The 17,241-nt window shown below is 44.5% G+C and overlaps 1 protein-coding gene across 1 annotated transcript in view; it reads right to left on the bottom strand.

Moving 5' to 3' along the window:
• Window positions 1–8,576: 8,576 nt before the first annotated feature.
• VPS37A (VPS37A subunit of ESCRT-I) overlaps window positions 8,577–17,241 on the bottom strand; it is a 1,253,527-nt gene continuing 1,244,862 nt past the window's right edge. The window contains exon 12 of the mRNA XM_044062409.1: window positions 8,577–8,859. The gene's annotated coding sequence lies outside the window, so the exon portion shown is untranslated. The remainder of the gene's footprint in view (window positions 8,860–17,241) is intronic.

Below are 17,241 nucleotides of genomic sequence, written 5' to 3'. Positions count from 1 at the left end.
GTTTCCCACAAGTTAAACAGTTATTCACTTTTTCTGACATCGGCTGAGGCAAGAAAGAGTCCCCAATGGGGTACTTAGCTTTTTAGAAGTCTTCGGTAGTAGTAATCTCTGGATCTGACCGACCGGCACTTGCGAACAACTTCTGCTTCGGGCGCCACGCGGCAAGAAAGACTGAGGAAAATGGCGTCGGCTGATGCCTTTATACCCGAAGAACTGCAGCTATGACGTCGGGTGAAGTGCGATACCAGCAGAGGCCAGACCCAGACTTTGGAATCCGGCCGACCGAAGGGCTGCCTGAGGCCAGGACAACCCATATGTTAGGACTGCAGATGCATCTTTGAAGGACATCATGGAACGTTATGGTAGGTACATAACTTCTAAATGTTAAGTTGTCAATCTCGCCTTCATTCTTGCTGGATGGGACCGCGTCCCTAGCACCTGTATCCTGGGTGGCTCAATGGAACAGACTCTTGAGAACTGTGGAACCAAAACTTGCCCTGTCCCTGGAGGCCAAATCCAATTTGTAATGAGAAACGAAGGTATGAGGAGTGGCCCAAGTGGCTGCTGCACAAATAGTGTCTAAGGGTAGTCTAGCCTGAAAAGCTGTAGATGTGGCTAGACCTCTTGTGGAATGTGCTTTAGGTTTCGAGATCAGTTGTTTGCCCCTAAGCTGATAAATTTCAGTAATGGCAGAAGACAGCCATCTGGATAAGGTCACTTTAGAAACAGGGAGACCTTTCTTATTTTCAGCATAAGAAAGGAAAAGCTGATCAGACTTCCTAAATTGCTTTGTTCTGTCCAAGTAATATCCGAGTTGGCGATGAACATCTAGGTAATGCAATCTTTGTTCTGCTCTGTTAGAATGATTGGGAAAAAATACAGGACGATCAATGGATTGGTTTAAATTTGTTTTAGAAGCAACCTTGGGCAAAAAGGATGGATTGGTTCTTAAGGATACTCTATCCTTGTGGAAGACCAAGTAAGGGGGACGAACGCACAGAGCATGAAGTTCAGACACTCTCCTAGCCGAGGTAATAGCAACTAGAAAGAGTGTCTTCCAAGAAAGAAATTTTAATGAGCATGTAGCAGCCGGTTCAAAAGGGGGAAGTATCAAGGATGCCAGCACTAAATTTAGGTCCCACTGTGGTGGAGGATCCCTAACAGGGGGTTTAAGTAGGAACACCCCTCTGAGAAAGGCTTTACATAGCTTGTGAGACATAATGTTTTGGTCTGCAAATCCGACATGGAAATTAGAGATTGCTGCCAACTGGACTTTAACTGTGGAAGAAGAAGAACCAGAGTGAAAAATTTCAGCTAGAAAGTCCAAGACTGATTGAATAGGGGCAGTAAAAGGATCTATGTTCTCAGACTTTGCCCAAAAGGAAAAACGTTTCCATTTGCTAGAGTAAATCCTCCTGGTAGAGGACTTTAGAGAAGCTACTATAATATCTCTAACAGGGTTAGAGATCATAGGAAGCCTGGCTAAGGAAGGAAGTGGAGCAACCAAGCGGTGAGGTCGAGGGAACGAATGGACCGGTGCAGTTGACCCGACTGGTGGGTCAGAAGATCTGGAGCTGGGTCCAGATGCCAAGGCTGCACAAGAGATGGCGATGAAGGAACGGGAACCAAATTTGTCGAGGCCAGTAAGGGGCAATGAGAATCAGTTTGGCTCTCAAGACGGTAGCTTTCTGGAGTACTTGAGGTATTAACGGAAAAGGGGGAAAGGCATAAAGAAGTCCCCGGGGCCAATCCTGGGTAAGAGCGTCTCTGGGGGCATGGCCCGGAAGTGGAAAGAGAGAGAAGAAGTCTGGGCATTTGCTGTTTTGGGGTGTAGCAAAAAGGTCGCAGCATGGGCGGCCCCACTTCTGAAAAATCTCTTCCACTATAGATTTTGAGAGACCACTCGTGAGGCATGAGTATAGCTCTGCTCAATCTGTTCGCTATTATGTTGGTTTTCCCAGGGATATGCGTTGCTACCAGAAACCGATGAGAGGAGATCGCCCATTGCCAAAGTCTGAGAGCTTCTCGACACAAAGGATAGGACTTGGTCCCGCCCTGCTTGTTGATGTACCACACCACGAACATGTTGTCCGTGTGAATTGCAATAGTTCCTAAGGGAAGAAAGTCATTGAGGGCTTGCAACGTTAAAAGCACTGCTCTCATCTCTAGGACATTTATGTGCAGGTGGTACTCGAACGGTTGACACGTGCCATGTACCATCCTCCCCCTGATAATGTGCTCCCCCCGATCAGGGAGGCATCCGAAGTGACCGTGGCTACCGGGGCTGGAGGGACAAATGGTCTGCCCTGATGGACTAGGGGGGAAGAAGTCCACCAGGATAGATGGCTCTTGCAGGTCTGTGTCACCAAGATCTTGTGATGCATGGGTAACTGCTGGTAGGACCATTGGGTAAACAACAACATCCACTGTAGGAGACGCATGTGAAAACGGGCCAGAGGAAGAAGTGTGATGGCGGCTGCCATAATGCCTAACACTTTCAGGACCAACTTGGCTTGTACCTTTTTGCTGGATAGGATGATTGGAACATGGTTTTAGATATCCAGGATTCTTTGGTTTGTTAGGTTTGCTGACATCCGAGTAGTGTCTAGATCTGCGCCTATAAAGGTAATAGATTGGCAAGGCGATAAGGAAGACTTTTCGAAGTTGACTGAAATTCCTAACTGACCGCAGAGACGTAGAGTATAATCTCTGGCTTGGAGAAGTTGATGCCTGGTGGTGGCTGTGAGGAGCCAGTCGTCTAGGTACGGAAACACCTGGAATCCCTGACATCTCAGGTGAGCCGTGACCGCTGCCATGCATTTGGTGAACACTTTGGGGGCTGTGGTGAGACCAAAGGGCAGGGCTCTGAATTGAAAATGACTGGCCCGCAGCTGAAAGCGGAGAAACCTTCTGGAGCGTCTGTGGATTTTTATGTGATAGTACGCATCCTGAAGATCTATAGAGCACATCCAGTTGTCTTTGTCCAGAAAGGGCAAAATCGATTGAAGTGTGACCATCCGAAATCTCGTCTTTTTGACAGACTTGTTTAGTCTGCTGAGGTCTAATATTGGTCTCCAGTCTCCCGTCTTTTTGGGGACCACAAAGAACCTTGAGTAGATTCCGGATTCTAAATGGTCTGCTGGAACTGGCTGGATGGCCCTTTTCTCTAGAAGTTTTGAAACCTCTAGCTTTGCAATTTCCCTTAGACCGGTGGAACGTCTGGAAGGGATCCTTTTTGAGGGAAGGGGCTTTTCTCGAAAGGTATTTTGTAACCCTCGGATATGATCGACTGTACCCATTTGTCTTGAGAAAGGGAAAGCCAGGCTTCTGGGTACAGTGACAATCTCCCCCCGACTGCCTCCAAGGGTGGGCAGTCGGGCAACACCTCAGGGATGCTGGAAGGGCTTGTCAGAGAGAGGCTCTCTGCTGCCCTGGTTCTGCAGACCCCCTCTGCCCCTAGGGCGGCGTCTGTTGTTATTACCCCCTCTGCCTCTGGGGGTAAACTGACCACGTGCATCAGGTGTGACTCCTTGAGATTTTCGGAACCACATTTTCCCTCCCTTCTGACCTTTGGGGTAAGGTCTTGAAGGGGTGGAGAAACGGACTCCTACGGCAGAAAGAGTCTTGCCGTCTTGCTCGCACCTGGTCAAAGTGTCCTTCACCTGAGGTCCAAACAAAGTTGTCCCATCAAAGGGAGAATTTGTGAAGGACGCCTTAAAGGGGTCTGCGAAATTGCAAAGCCGCATCCAGGATTGACATCTGAGAGCCACTCCTGTGCCTGCGGCTCTACTCGCCCCATCGGTAGCATAAGAAATGAGCTGCATGGAGGAGTTAGTTATGGAATTTAGGATTCCCAGCTGAGAGGCAATCTTCTCTTGAGCCCCAGCAGCTGACGGATCCTGAACTACCTCACCCAATTCTTTGAGGATATCTCTTTGAAGTCGGGTGAAGTGACATAAATAATTCAGCGAACGCATAGCAAAGGTCGCTGAGGAAAACATCCACTTACCATACCTGTCCATGGTCCTAGACTCCTTGTTAGGAGGATGGACTGGTACGGAAGGATCTGCAAGTTCAACCGGAACACCTTTAGTGAGAAACTGTTTCTCCGTGGGGGCCATGATAAATTTAGAAGGCCTCCTGGGGACTGGTTCCACAGAATCAGGAGATGCCCACGCCTTTCGAGCTATCACTTCCATGAGGGGGTGGAAAGGTGGAGACACCCAGGAGGTGGAGGGTCGAGATCCAAAAGCCTCCAGGTATACCGACTCATCCTCGGAGGGATTAATGGAGGGCCAGTTCCCCCTCTGTTTGAGGAGTTCAAGGATGTCTGAAAAGGAGACATCCTCAGAGGGGGATCTTGGGGACCCCTCCGACTCATCTAAGTCGGTATCTGATGTCGTAGACTCAGGGGAGTCTAAGTGCTTCCTCTTGCAAGTCCTCTTGCGCGGGGGTTCCCCTGAAGGATCAGGAGAAACCTCGGAAGAGGAAGTTCTTCACAATGGGGAAACCTGGGGTGATGGATCTCTGGGTCCGGGAGCAAGAGAGTGGGAAGAGACATCTACAGGCACCGTAGAGGGAGGAGCTAAAAGCACCGAATGCCGACTGAGCTCGTGGGCTAGCACACTCCTCATCACCTCGAAGGCTCCCCTCCCTGGGAGGACCGAGAGCTGCCGCTCCGAAGAAACAGGAATCCCGGCACCACCAAAAAGGAAGGCTCCGAAGCAGATGTCGGAGAGAACGGGGTCGGACAAGGGTCCGATGCCACTCGCCCCCTCGGAGCTGACCAGGGAAGCCCGACGACCGGATCCCTCCAAGGACGGTCTCAAGGAGGAGATAGGAGTCGAAGACGACGGAGCCGAAAGGGGTGGTATCGGCTCCGAAGCACCAACAGTCACGGTACCAATAATCTCCGGCTCCGAGCTCTGAAGGAGAGTCGAAGGAGGAATTTCAGGAGGGAGTAGAATAGCGGTCGTCTGCTGAGATGGGCTATGGAGCATCTGGGCCAGTGCCTGTGATTTCAGCAGTCTACTCACCACTCTCTCCAAGTCATGGTCTGAGAGTCTGGAAGACCTTGAGGATCGGCTCCGATGGCTCCGCTCCGAAAGTAAGGGGGAGGCCGGAGCCGAGTGGATAGACTCCAGCGAAGGAGATCTAGATCTCTTCCTCAATGGAGCCATCGGAGCCGAAGAACCCTCGATTCCAGTTGGAGCCGACAACTTGTCGGCTCTGAGCTGGGTTAGAGATGTGTCGGCTCCAGCTAGGTGGAAGCTAGGTGCCGAAGCCAGGGTATTGGTGCCGATCGGCACCGATACTAAACTTTCCGAGATGGAAGGATCGACTCCGGTGGAGTCGGAACCAAGGCCACAGACTTGGACACTGAAGGCTGGGACTTGGATGGCTTTGAGGGCTTCCCGGAGCCGGATTTAGCCGGGGAGCCCTCAGGCTTAAGAAGACCCCTTAGGATCAGCTTATTCCTACGTTCCTGCAGGACTCTCTGGCTGAAAGAGTGACAAATAGCACAGGAGTCCTGCAGGTGTAGGGGTCCCAGGCAATAAACACAAGAAGTGTGACCGTCTGTCAGAGACATCTTCTGACAGCACGAGTCACACTTCTTAAAACCTGAGACCCTAGTGTCTTTAGACATGACAGAGTTTGAACACAAACACACACACACTCAGTCACAAAAAACACTAACTATATCAAAACACAGACACACCTAAAACAAATCCTGACAAGAAACTGTTTAGGAGGGAAAGGCCTAAGGCCTGACTAAAGGAAATATGGATAAGGGGACAAAAAACTAACGGGATAGGGACTAAGTGAATCGAAGGTACTAACTAACTATAAATATAAAATATTTAGGTACTGGGGTAGCTAAATCTCTTGGAAAAGAGTAATTAATTTCACTTACCAGGAGCTGGCAAAAAAGGTGACCTCATGAGCGAAGCGGCAAACGAGTTCTGGGTAATCACCGCCTTGCATCATGGGATATGGGGCTGCCTCGAGCTGGTAAAAGTGACTCTCGAGCTTAGCAAGTGCTGAGTCGGGGCCGAGGATCGGCTCCGAACCCATCCAGCAAGAATGAAGGCGAGATTGACAACTTAACATTCCATATTACCTTTTCATTTCATATTTTTTCGGTAATCTTTCTTTTGTTGCTTGCATCTTTTAATACAATTATGTCTACGTCACATTTTACACCATTCTAGAATCATTAACCTTGTATTTTTTATACTTTTGACGTTTATTGAAAGAATCCTTAATTTGTTGGTTTCTATTCCTTAATAGGAATCATCCTCTTATGATGCAGTTATTCTTTTTTAACCATATCATTTTTCATCCATTCCCTTTCTTTCTTTTGAATTTATATTTTTAAATTTCATTTTTTTTACTCTTTTACCAATATAATGTTTTACCTTTTAATACTTTCTAATGTACATCTTCAACACTAATCTCGGAACCTATTTCTATTTTATCTTCTTCCTCTTTTTCATTGCCAATTTCTTCTTTTTCAAAACTTATTTCTTCATTTTGCAACTTATTTTCACCATTTGTTTAATTATTTTTTCTTTATAATTCACCCATGTATATCTGGTTTTTACATTTACAACACTCACGTTCACATTTCTTCACATCATGCCTAGTTTTCCTACACATCTAATATTTTTGTCACAATTTACCAAAAGGGACATTCTCTGCCACAGGGGGGAAAATTGTTCTTGGTTGGCTGCCAATATTTTACCACACCCTTATTACCTTCAACATTTATAATGCTTGGGATATGTCCTTTTTTCTATTTTCCAAACATTACAATCCCATGTCCCAGTCCATAACCCCATGTTATCAAACACCTTAGAAATGTCCATCACTTCTTTACAAATGCTCTTTAAATTTTTTTTTCCTTTATGTTTCTCTTTCAACTTCAGACTTGTGTATTTTCTTTTTTGTTTCTTGAAAAAAAAAAACTTTTAATTACATACTCATTCCATGGGTTATCATTCTGTCTTTCCTCATTTACACAAAAATGTTTCCATACTTTGTGTATTCTCAAAATAATGTCACAAAATGACTATCAAAATAAAGGTTTTTACCACGAGTTTTGATACCCAGTGGAAGTATATCTGTGTCCCATACCTCATATATTTGTCCATTTACAATCTCCTTTTACTTTAAATCCCTACAGCAAACCTTTTGATTTGTTCTTTTTCTTCTCCTTCTGCTCTCTGCTGTGAATAGCAACAGTTTCTGCATATGGTTTTCTTTTAGGCAATCCTTTAAGTGTTCTGTCAGCTTCTTCTCCCTGAATCTTTTCCATTATGTTTCCCCATGAAACATAATTTTCTGGTACATTCTGAACTATCATTTCATTTAGTAGATCATCCTGCAACCCTCCCAACTGGAGGGTTGTAATAATACAATCTGCTTCCTCTACACAATTCATTGTCTTGAATAATTATTTTTGAAAAGTAATCTCAGAGTCTTCCAAACCATTTTCTACTTTGACTGTACAGCTGGTGTTTACCTCCCCTCTAACAGACACCTTCTCCCATCTCACGCACTGTCCTCCCAGCCGCGACTGTGATAGGAATGGGACATGCACATGTACTCATGCAAGACTGGTGCCAAATAGAGCTTGATAAGTACGGGAAGGTCCCCAATGTCTTGGGCAAATTTCCTGTAGTCGGTATGAATAGTACCTTGGGTCTCCTCTGAAAAGAGGTCAATGGCGTATTGAGACTAACCTAGTGAAAAAAATATAAATGTATGTAATCAGTAGCTGTCTGCTTACTTTGGTTAGGATTTGTCATTTTTTGGTCATTGTTTTACATACTAAAATGTGAACTGGACACTTTTGTTACAGTTAATTATTTAGACTGTGGAAGTTTGGAGCGGTTTGTTCTGGCCCAGCTTGGTTGCTTGTATAAGCAAACCATTTATATTTTGCAGCATTGGTTTTCATCACTGCAGCATACTCGCATTTGTGTGAAAGGAGTTTTGGAGCTAACTTCCAAGTTGCTGCACATGGTAATTGGTGCCGTACATCAGCAATAATGTGAATGGAGCTCTGTGGGACTGACTACAGTGATGCAGTGCTGACCCATTACAGAGACTTGTTACAGTGCATCACTGTCATCAAGAGAATACTTACTGTGTACCGCAATGTCATCTCAAAAACAACACCTTTTATTGGGGGAATACGGCTCTACTATGTACTACAGCGTCATGGCATGGCCCATGACCTATAACTTTTGCACAGGGGGATGTAGTATGGGGAGATGATATGGTTCCTGTGAGCACAATCTGTAAATGTCTAGCTACATTTCATGATTCCTTGCCAGTTATCTACCAAGACTTTAGATCTATAAGAAGTTACTAAATGGAACTTACAACACAGGAACTTGAAATATAGGAAACTGTGTCAAATACACTGCTGACAGAGAGTCGTAGTGAAACAGGTAATCAGAAATTGTTTTCTAGACAGGAAGCAAGTTTGCATTTCTTCAGTAGTAAGCAAGATAAATTATTGCTCCATTTAAATATATATGACACAGAACTAATGAGAGCCCAAAGAATAAAAAAAAAAATCAAATAACTATTTAATCTCTAGTCAGTGTCAGCTCAATGTTACAACAAAAATATCTGTTATCAAAAACTGCCCACAATATTCAGTGCAACAATGATTTTTTTAAATAAATGTACATGTATATAATACAAAGAAATAATTTGTGCAAACAGTGCAATTCTTAATGGCAATCTAATCATTTACATTTGCTATACAACAAATTTATGTTCTGGAGAATGGCCATCCTATGCACTTTGCGCTTCTTGGAGCACGAAACAGATTCTTTTGCTGTTCTGTAAAGACAAAGGTGGAAAAACAAGACATGAAAGCATAATTACAACTATTCTAGCCAACATCATGCATATAGTCATGTCCATTCACCTATACAACCACAATACTTCAATGAAATCCATGCTTTCAAACAGTTTTTACTAACAAAAAAGCAAAACTGCAAGTTAAATGCTTTTTTTTTTTAATTTCCTCTGGATTAACTTGTATTAGGAATGTGTGCTCCCAGTCATTAATACTTCATAGTGTACCTCTCAACCTTTTAGTGCCAGAAATCAGGACAAAGCCAACAATAACAGGGACAAAGGCTTAAAATTTGGCATAGATATTAATTACTGCTCTTATAAATGTAGCTGTATGAATAACAGATTTTGTGCTGGCATAAATTTTCAGAAAGATATGATGTCTGAAACTCAAAACGTCTATTATTTAGTAATTTCAATATTGAATGATTTGTCAGAAAAACAAAATTTTATGAAGAGCAGAAAAAATATGAGGCACAAATCTGGACAGTAGAAATGCATGCTTCCTGATGTCACAATATGAAAACACTTCTTGCTACTTTTATCATTAGTTACTGATAAATTGCTAATCTTCATTACATGGTCTCTGTCAGAAGAACAAATATTAGAGTCTCTATGGCTATCTGGCATCACTCCAATATATATAAAATACTGATCAACCGGCAGACAATGAAAATAGGAGCAAAGACCCTTGAAATGTAGGTACATCTAACCGAAAAAAACTGGAGATAGAATAAAAGCTAAATATGGACTAATTTACTGGCTAGGCTTACAAGGGCCTCTGGCAGTAGCCTAGCAACTTGCTATGATCCTATGAAACAGCACATAACTCTTCCTGCTGCCAGTAGAAATATGGAATATAACTCAGAGGACAAAGTCTATCAAAGTTACATTTGAGGTAAATTTGTCCTTCCACGCCAAGAACAATCACAAGGAATTCTGCAACCTCAAAAACAATACACAACTGTGCCCAGAGCTCATTGCTAATGGAGCCACTTATACCAAGCCAGAAGATACAGCAAACATTTTGACAGGCAAATTCAGTTCCAACTTTTCCCCTCTCTCACCCTCAGGAAATACCATCAAATATAACTCCCACTACCATCGCTAAGGATCTGGACCTAAATGCTTTCCAAGGCCAAGAATACTGCAACAATGGGCCCAAAAGTACAGCTGTATACACTTACCATAAAAGTAGATGTTCGAGTGTATCACTGTTGCAGTCATTACATTTGGGTAATCTGCTGGCAGGTTGCTCACAGTAGGCCTGAATTCCAAAGCCTTGGGTCCTGCATTGGTTGCGGTCTTCTCTTCCATGATGTCAGGTCGTCAGGGGTATAAAACATTCAGCTGACGCCATTTTCTTCATCTTTTCTTGCCCCCAATGTCAGGTGCCCCCCAAAAGGTAGCAAACAATAAATAAATAAAAAAATAAAAAAAAAAAAATATATATATATATATATATATATATACATGCATCAATATAAACTTTACCTTCATCTACAAGCAAATACACCACATAGGTTGTAGAAGATAGAGAAGGAAAGCTAAACTCCAGAATGACAGGAGGATGGCGGGAGGGTAACCTGGACTGCAACAGTGAATACACTCAAACATCTACATTTATGGTAAGTGTACACAACTGTACTATGTTCTTCGTGTTTCACTGTTGCAGTCATTACATTTGGGTAGAATCCCAAAGCTATGGTTGGGAGGCTGGAGCTAAACAGCATTAGGTGCAGCTATAAGGCCCTGCAGCACTGCAGTGGCAAAGCCTGCCCTGGACTTAGAGTAGAGAGGCAAACAATAATGCTTTGTGAAGGTGTGAACAGAACTCCAAGTAGCAGCCTCTAGAATGTCTTTGGTTGGCACTCCTGTGAGAAAGGCTGCTGAAGTAGCTGCAGCTCTGGTGGAATGAGACCTAATGCCCTTGGGCACAGGTTTTCCATGGTGTAAGTAGCAGAAACGGATGCAGTGGCTTATCCACTTTGAAACTGTCTGCTTTGAAATAGCCTTTCCTTCTGATCCTGCAGCATATGACACTAGTAATTGCTCAGTTTTTCTTAGAGCTTTAGTCCTGCTCAAGTAGAATCTTAGCTGTCTGTGTACGTCCAAGGAATGCAGAATTCTCTCCCCCTTATTCTGCGGATTTGGATAAAAAGTTGGCAGATGAATTGTTTGGTTAAGAGCCACACTGGAAACCACCTTAGGCATAAAAGTCGGATTTGTTCTCAGAGACACCCTGTCTGGGCAAAACATGATAAAAGGCTCTACAGCCATGAGGGCCTGTAGCTCTGAAACTCTTCTTGCTGAAGTAATTGCTAGTAGCAGAGCTGTTTTCCATGATAAGAACTTTATATCAGCAGTAGCAGCTGGTTCAAATGGAGGCAGAGTGAGCTTTTCCAACACATAATTGAGGTCCCATGCAGGTAATAGTGATCCTTCTAGGAGGCCTTAAATTTTTGGCTCCTCTGAGATACTGCTTTAGTAAAGGATGAGAAAAGATTGGTGGCTCTGTATTGTAATGAGCCGAAATGGCACAGGCATGGATTTTGACTGATGAGAAAGATAGGCCATTGTCAAGCATCTCTGTTAAGTATTGTAATATCTGAGGAATATTTGGTTCTGCTGTATCCATTCCTTGTGCTTGATTCCAAGCACAGAATCTCTTCCATTTGTCAGCATAAGATTTTCTAGTACTAGGCCTTCTGGCTTCCAAAAATGACATCCATCACAGCTTTACTGAGAGGTGTTGTTTGTATAGCTACATGATCAGCCATGCTGCCAGGTTCCATGTCTGTAGTTGATTGTGCAGGATCTGATTGTTTTGCTGGGACAGTAGTTGAGGTCTTTGAGGTATGGTTCAAGCTGGGTATTGAGACAAGTTCCTTAGGACTGGGTACCAGTCCTGGTGGTGCCAGTCCGGGGCAATTAGTATCATCTTTGGTTTCTCTTGTCTGACTTTTAGGAGGACCTTGGGGGGAAGAGGCAGAGGAGGAAAGGCGTAAACTGATAGGTTTTTCCAACTGAAGGATAGGCCGTCCACTTTCCATGCTTGTGTGTGATAAGTCCTTGTGCAGAATCCTTTCAATTGATAATTTTGAGGAGAGGCAAATAGATCTATGTTTGGGCTCCCCCATTTCTCTGTTATGTTGAAGACTTGTGGATTTAGTTTCCACTCGTGAGGATCCATAAGGTTTCTGCTTAAATCGTCTGCCAGTGTATTTTGATTTCCTGGCAGGAATTGAACTTGAAGATGTATTTGGTAGGTCAAAGCTGTGTCCCACAGTGCCATGGCTAATCTGCAAAGGGGGTATGAGTGTGTGCCCCCTTGCTTGTTTATATACCACATAACTGTGGTGTTTGTCCGTCTTTAACAGTAGTTGTCCTGGATGAGGTAAGTCCTTGAATGCTGTTAGGGCATTTTGAACTGCTAGCATCTCTTTCTGGTTGATATGCAGAGAAGTTCATAGGTTCATACTAGGCTATCTGCCCTAGGGCATTTATAAGCCTAGCCAGAATGTGTTTGGCTTTCGCCACCCATTTTAAATGAAATTGCTATGCCCTTTTTTGAGGTTAGTATACTCTGCCTCTGTCTAACAATGACACAGAAGTGATACCCGGGGTAAACCTACAATCTCCCATCCACTCATCAAGATTCCTCTTGAAGAGAGTCAATGAGGGACTCTGCCTAACCTGGACTGGGATTTTATTCCAGAGTGAAGGGAGCCTCTGGGTTATGAATCTGTCCCTCCAGCATGTCCTATTTATTTCAGTGCTGAGGTTCAAGTCTTTCGAGCGCATAGCTTGATGGGATTTGGATTTTCTGAGGTGCAGCTGAGTAGAGCTGGAGTTACTTTAACCGGGCAGCATATGGCATCTGTTTGAGCCCTTTGATCCTCTTGGTGAGGTACTTTTGGGGTCTTTCCAATTGCTGCAGGTGTCTGGTAAGGTACATCCCAAAAGGGGCATTGTACTCAATTATGGGCCTGATGAGGGATGAGTAAAGAGGCATGATGACCTCCCCTGATCTAGATGTGAATCCCTTCATGATTAGGTTGGCTATATAAAATGTTTTTCTAACCACTTTGGCCACATGGTTGTCAAATGAGAGATTGCTATCAACTTGGGTACCCAGGTCCCTAATTACTTCTTCCAGATTAATGGATTACCACCTATGTGGTAATTTGTGGGCACTTTGTTTTTGCCAAAGGGGATGACTATACACTTTTTGGCATTTAGCTTGAGGCCACAGCTCTGGCACCAGTTGTCTGTTTCTATGAGGCCCTTTTGTAGGATGCTTGTGTCAGCTGGAGAGTCGATTATGGCGCCCAGTTTGCAGTCATCTGCGAACTTGGTCAGCCACAGTCCTTCCGTGTTAGCCTGTACCTCCGAGAAATATATACCAAACAACAGAGGTCCCATGACTGAGCCTTGTGAGACGCCACTTGTAACTGGTTTGGAGTCTGACATGGCTCCAGCAATTCTAACCATGTGGGTTCTCTGTCCTTGAGCCAGTTTGCAACCCATCTAGTGACATAGGGGTTTATATTTAAGCTGGTGAGCTTATCTATAATGCCTGAGTGGGGTATTGTATCGAAGGCTTTTGCAAGGTCCAGGTAGGCTGTGTGGACTACCTTCCCCTTGTCAATGGCCTTGGTGACTGTTTCAAAGAAATCGACCAGGTTTAAGAGGCAGGATCTGCCCTTAACAAAGCCGAACTGGGTGGGATCCAGTGTCTGTAGGTCCCCAATATCTTTATTTATGAGGTCCATGATGATCCTTTCCATAGCTTTGCAGACCAAGCTAGTCAGGCTTATGGGGCGATAGTTTCCAGGATCCGTTGAGGCACCACCTTTGTGGAGAGGGACCACTGTTGCTGTACGCCACTCTTTGGGTACATATCCTGTAGTAAGGCTGAGATTGAACAGTAGTTTTATGTTTGGGTTTAGTTCTTCTTGGAGTTCATGTAGGACACAGCCCGGGACACCGTCTGGTCCCATTGATGCTGTGTTTTTTGCTTTGGAGAGGGCGGCTCTTACCTGAGCATCTGAGATGTCAGGGGGGCAGCACTGCTGGGATAGATATTTGCCCTTTTGGTGGGGAAGGGGGGGAGAAGTTTGCGCTGAACCTGTCAGCTAGGATGTTGGCAATGTCTGTGGGTTCGGTGTATTTTTTGTCATTTTGGACTAATTCTGAGCATATCTGGGAATTCCCACCCAGGTTCCTAACATAACTAAAGAAAGCCTTGTGATTATCCTTAGTGTCCTGTGCAATTTTTCTCTCGAAGCTGGCCTTAGACGATTTTATGAGTGCCCATAGTTTTTTGCTAATACTGATCAGAGATGCCTTCCCTTTTTGGGATTTTGCTCTATCATGTAGTAGCTTCCTCCTTCTATTGTATAGTTTGTTTATGGCTGGGGTCCACCAGACAGGACGCCTAACCTTGGAGGATTGGGTCTTGGTTTTATCTGGGATTGCATGATCCATGCATTCCTGAAGGTGTTCATAGAATTTGTTTATAAATGATTCTGCGGTCTGGGCCGTATTTTCCACAGGCCCGGGGCCTTTGAAGGATTTCACCTCGGTTTTGAGGAGTGTGAAATTTGCTTTAGAGAAGTTTTTCACTGTGGTTTTCTGGGCAGGGGCTGGGGTCGGGATGTGAATATCTAGTGAGATTAGTTTATGGTCTGATCTTACCAGTGAGGGATACACTTCTGGTCTGGAGCATAGAGTCCCCATGTTGGTGATAATCAGGTCCAGTATGTTTTCCCCTCTTGTGGGAGTGGCAACAAGTTGTTCCATAGCATTTGTGTTTAGAAATTCTAGGAGCCTTTGGGCTAGGGTGTTGGAGCTAGAGTAATGCTCCCAGTCTATGTTAGGGTAGTTGAAGTCACCCAATATAATGGTGTTTGGAGAGACCTTCATATTTTCCAGTGTTCTCAGGAAGACTGAGTGGGGTTCCTGGGTTTGGGAGGGTGGTCTGTAGCAGGCTATAAACTGGAAGGCAGTTTTACCCACTGTTAGTTGCAAATGGATAGTCTCTGATGCTTCGTGCTGTGCCACCAACCTGGAGGTGTGGGTATCTTTGACGAATATTGATACTCCCCCTCCTTTTGTGGTTCGGTCCAAATTTTGGGGCCGAAAAACATGGTATGAGGTATAACCTGGTAGTGCTGGGGTGCTCTCGGGAGCCTTGAACCAGGTTTCTGTTACTGCACAGATATCGATGTTCTCCATGCTAAGGAGAGTTTCGAGTGCATGCATCTTGAGGTTTAGACTTCTGGCGTTGAGTAGCATTACTCAGTTTCTTATCCCTTGTGATACCTATGGAGGTGGGTTTGTCTTTTGAGCCTTGCCTAAAAAAGGCACTATGGGAGTGGCAAGAGCCTTTGCCAATTTCCGAAAGCCCAGGGGAGACAGGTGCAAGCCGTCCCTAGCGAAGCATCGTGCCTTTTCGAGCATGTCATCCCAGGCAGACAGGCATTGGATCCCCTTTGAATGACACCAATACTTAAGCCAATTGTTGAAATTGATCATCTTGTCTTCATATTGTGGCATCATTCTTGGTGAGGGTAAGATGCTACTCAAGGTCAGGGTCATACCGGCCTGGGCTACATGCTCAGAGAGCTCCTCCATGTCTCTTTTCATGTAGTCCAGGGAGGTACGTCTCAGGTCATTCACACCAGCATGGACGATGACTTAGTCATATTTGTACTTGCCTTGGAGTGACCTGAGTGCTTGTGTTATGTGGCAGATCCTAGCACCCTACAGGCAGCTCACCGTGACCTTCTCCTTGTTCAGCCTGGTGAGCGGGACATCAGTGTGCCTGACGACAGAGTCACCTATTACAAGTGTATCAGGTGTGTTGTTTAGCCTTAAGGGCTGTGACTGTTCAGCACACTGGCTTTGTGAGCTATGTGTTACACGTGTTTTCTTTTGGGGTACCGGTTGCTTGGGTGTCTGCTTTGGAGGTCTCTGCTGCTTAGGCAGATTTTTATTTAGAGCCTCCGAGTATGTTTTTGTGTGTTTATGTGTTTGGTTTGCTGTCGTGGTAGGTCTTTGTGAGACTGGAATTGTAGTGAGTGTGGTTTCCTTCTCCTCCTGACTGGTTACGTCAGTACTGAGTTGAGAGAGCTTATCCTCCAGTTTGGCTATATGGTTGCATCTCTCACATGTGTTGGAATTTGTTGGGAGGAGGAGAGGGTTGTCTGTGTACATGAGGCAGTTATAACATTGCCTCAAGATTCCCAGATTCACCAGCTGGACCGGAGAGGAGATTGACAAATGACCTTTGGACATGCTAGAATAGTATTGGGAATTCCTTTATAATTGAAAAAAGGGCCAATGGGGAACAAAGTACTTAAGGGGAGTTTGTGAGGGTGTAGTGCTTTTAATTTTTTAGTGCTGACTTATATAATTCCTTTAGTGAGCAAGTGCCAGGCTTTAGAGTGGGAATATGGTGTTTATTATGAGAACTGGATCAGTTGTAAGGGAAAAAAGTGAAGAGCAGACTTTGTGGAGCCGAGAATGGTTTAAACCCAATGATGCTGCACTATGTGCAAAATTGCGCAAAGCTCCGCTAAAACAGGTTTTATACAGGGGGACTTGAAAGAGCTAGAAAATGGCCCAAAACGGCCAATAGGCTACCAGATTCTTGTGCTGGGAACACTCCTCCAGGGATAGATAGGCTGCTCCAAGCTCCCCACTGCCACTGGTGAACAAAGAAGCCTCCCTTTATCCAAGAAAGGAAATGGGCAACACAGGAACTTTCCAAAAGTCCAGAATACAACAAAGCCTGTATTTGGACTACTCTAGGTCATGAAAGATGGGAAACAAGGATATATATATTTTTTCTTTTTTGCAATAAACAGCAGGAAAGTGCAATAAATATGTAACACAGGCTAGCGCACTTGAGTGTGTAGCCTCAACAGGTAAATGCAACAAACAGGGCAAACTTTAAAAGTGCAGGTGCAAAAACAACTTTAAACAGTTTAAAACAAGCAAAGGCAACTGACTACTTACTTCAAACTAATGGCAGCAAAGGCATTTGTTTTGGGGTCCATATGCCCTGAATGCATCTTCCTGCCATGTAGGCCCCCCCCAGGCATAATCCGATGCGTCTGTTAACGTTTGTCTGATGGGGGGAGAGTGAAGGCCCGTCCCATGTTTTGGTGACATGCCTTTGCCCACCATAGAAACTCCTGTTGTAGGCAGGGAATGAGAGGAATCATTGCTTCCAGACTGTGAGAATGTTGACTCCATAAACTTTTTAGGTACCAATGAAGTTTCCTCATATGCAGTCTTGCATATGGAATCAGTACGATGCAGGATGCCACGAAGCCCAAAGCCTGCAGAATTTGT

This window comes from Protopterus annectens, chromosome 2.part1 (genome assembly GCF_019279795.1).
Source record: "Protopterus annectens isolate FY-2018-M chromosome 2.part1, PAN1.0, whole genome shotgun sequence".
Lineage (NCBI taxonomy): Eukaryota > Metazoa > Chordata > Ceratodontiformes > Protopteridae > Protopterus > Protopterus annectens.
Note: the sequence above shows the minus strand (reverse complement) of the source record. Positions and strands in the feature narration are given on the sequence as shown.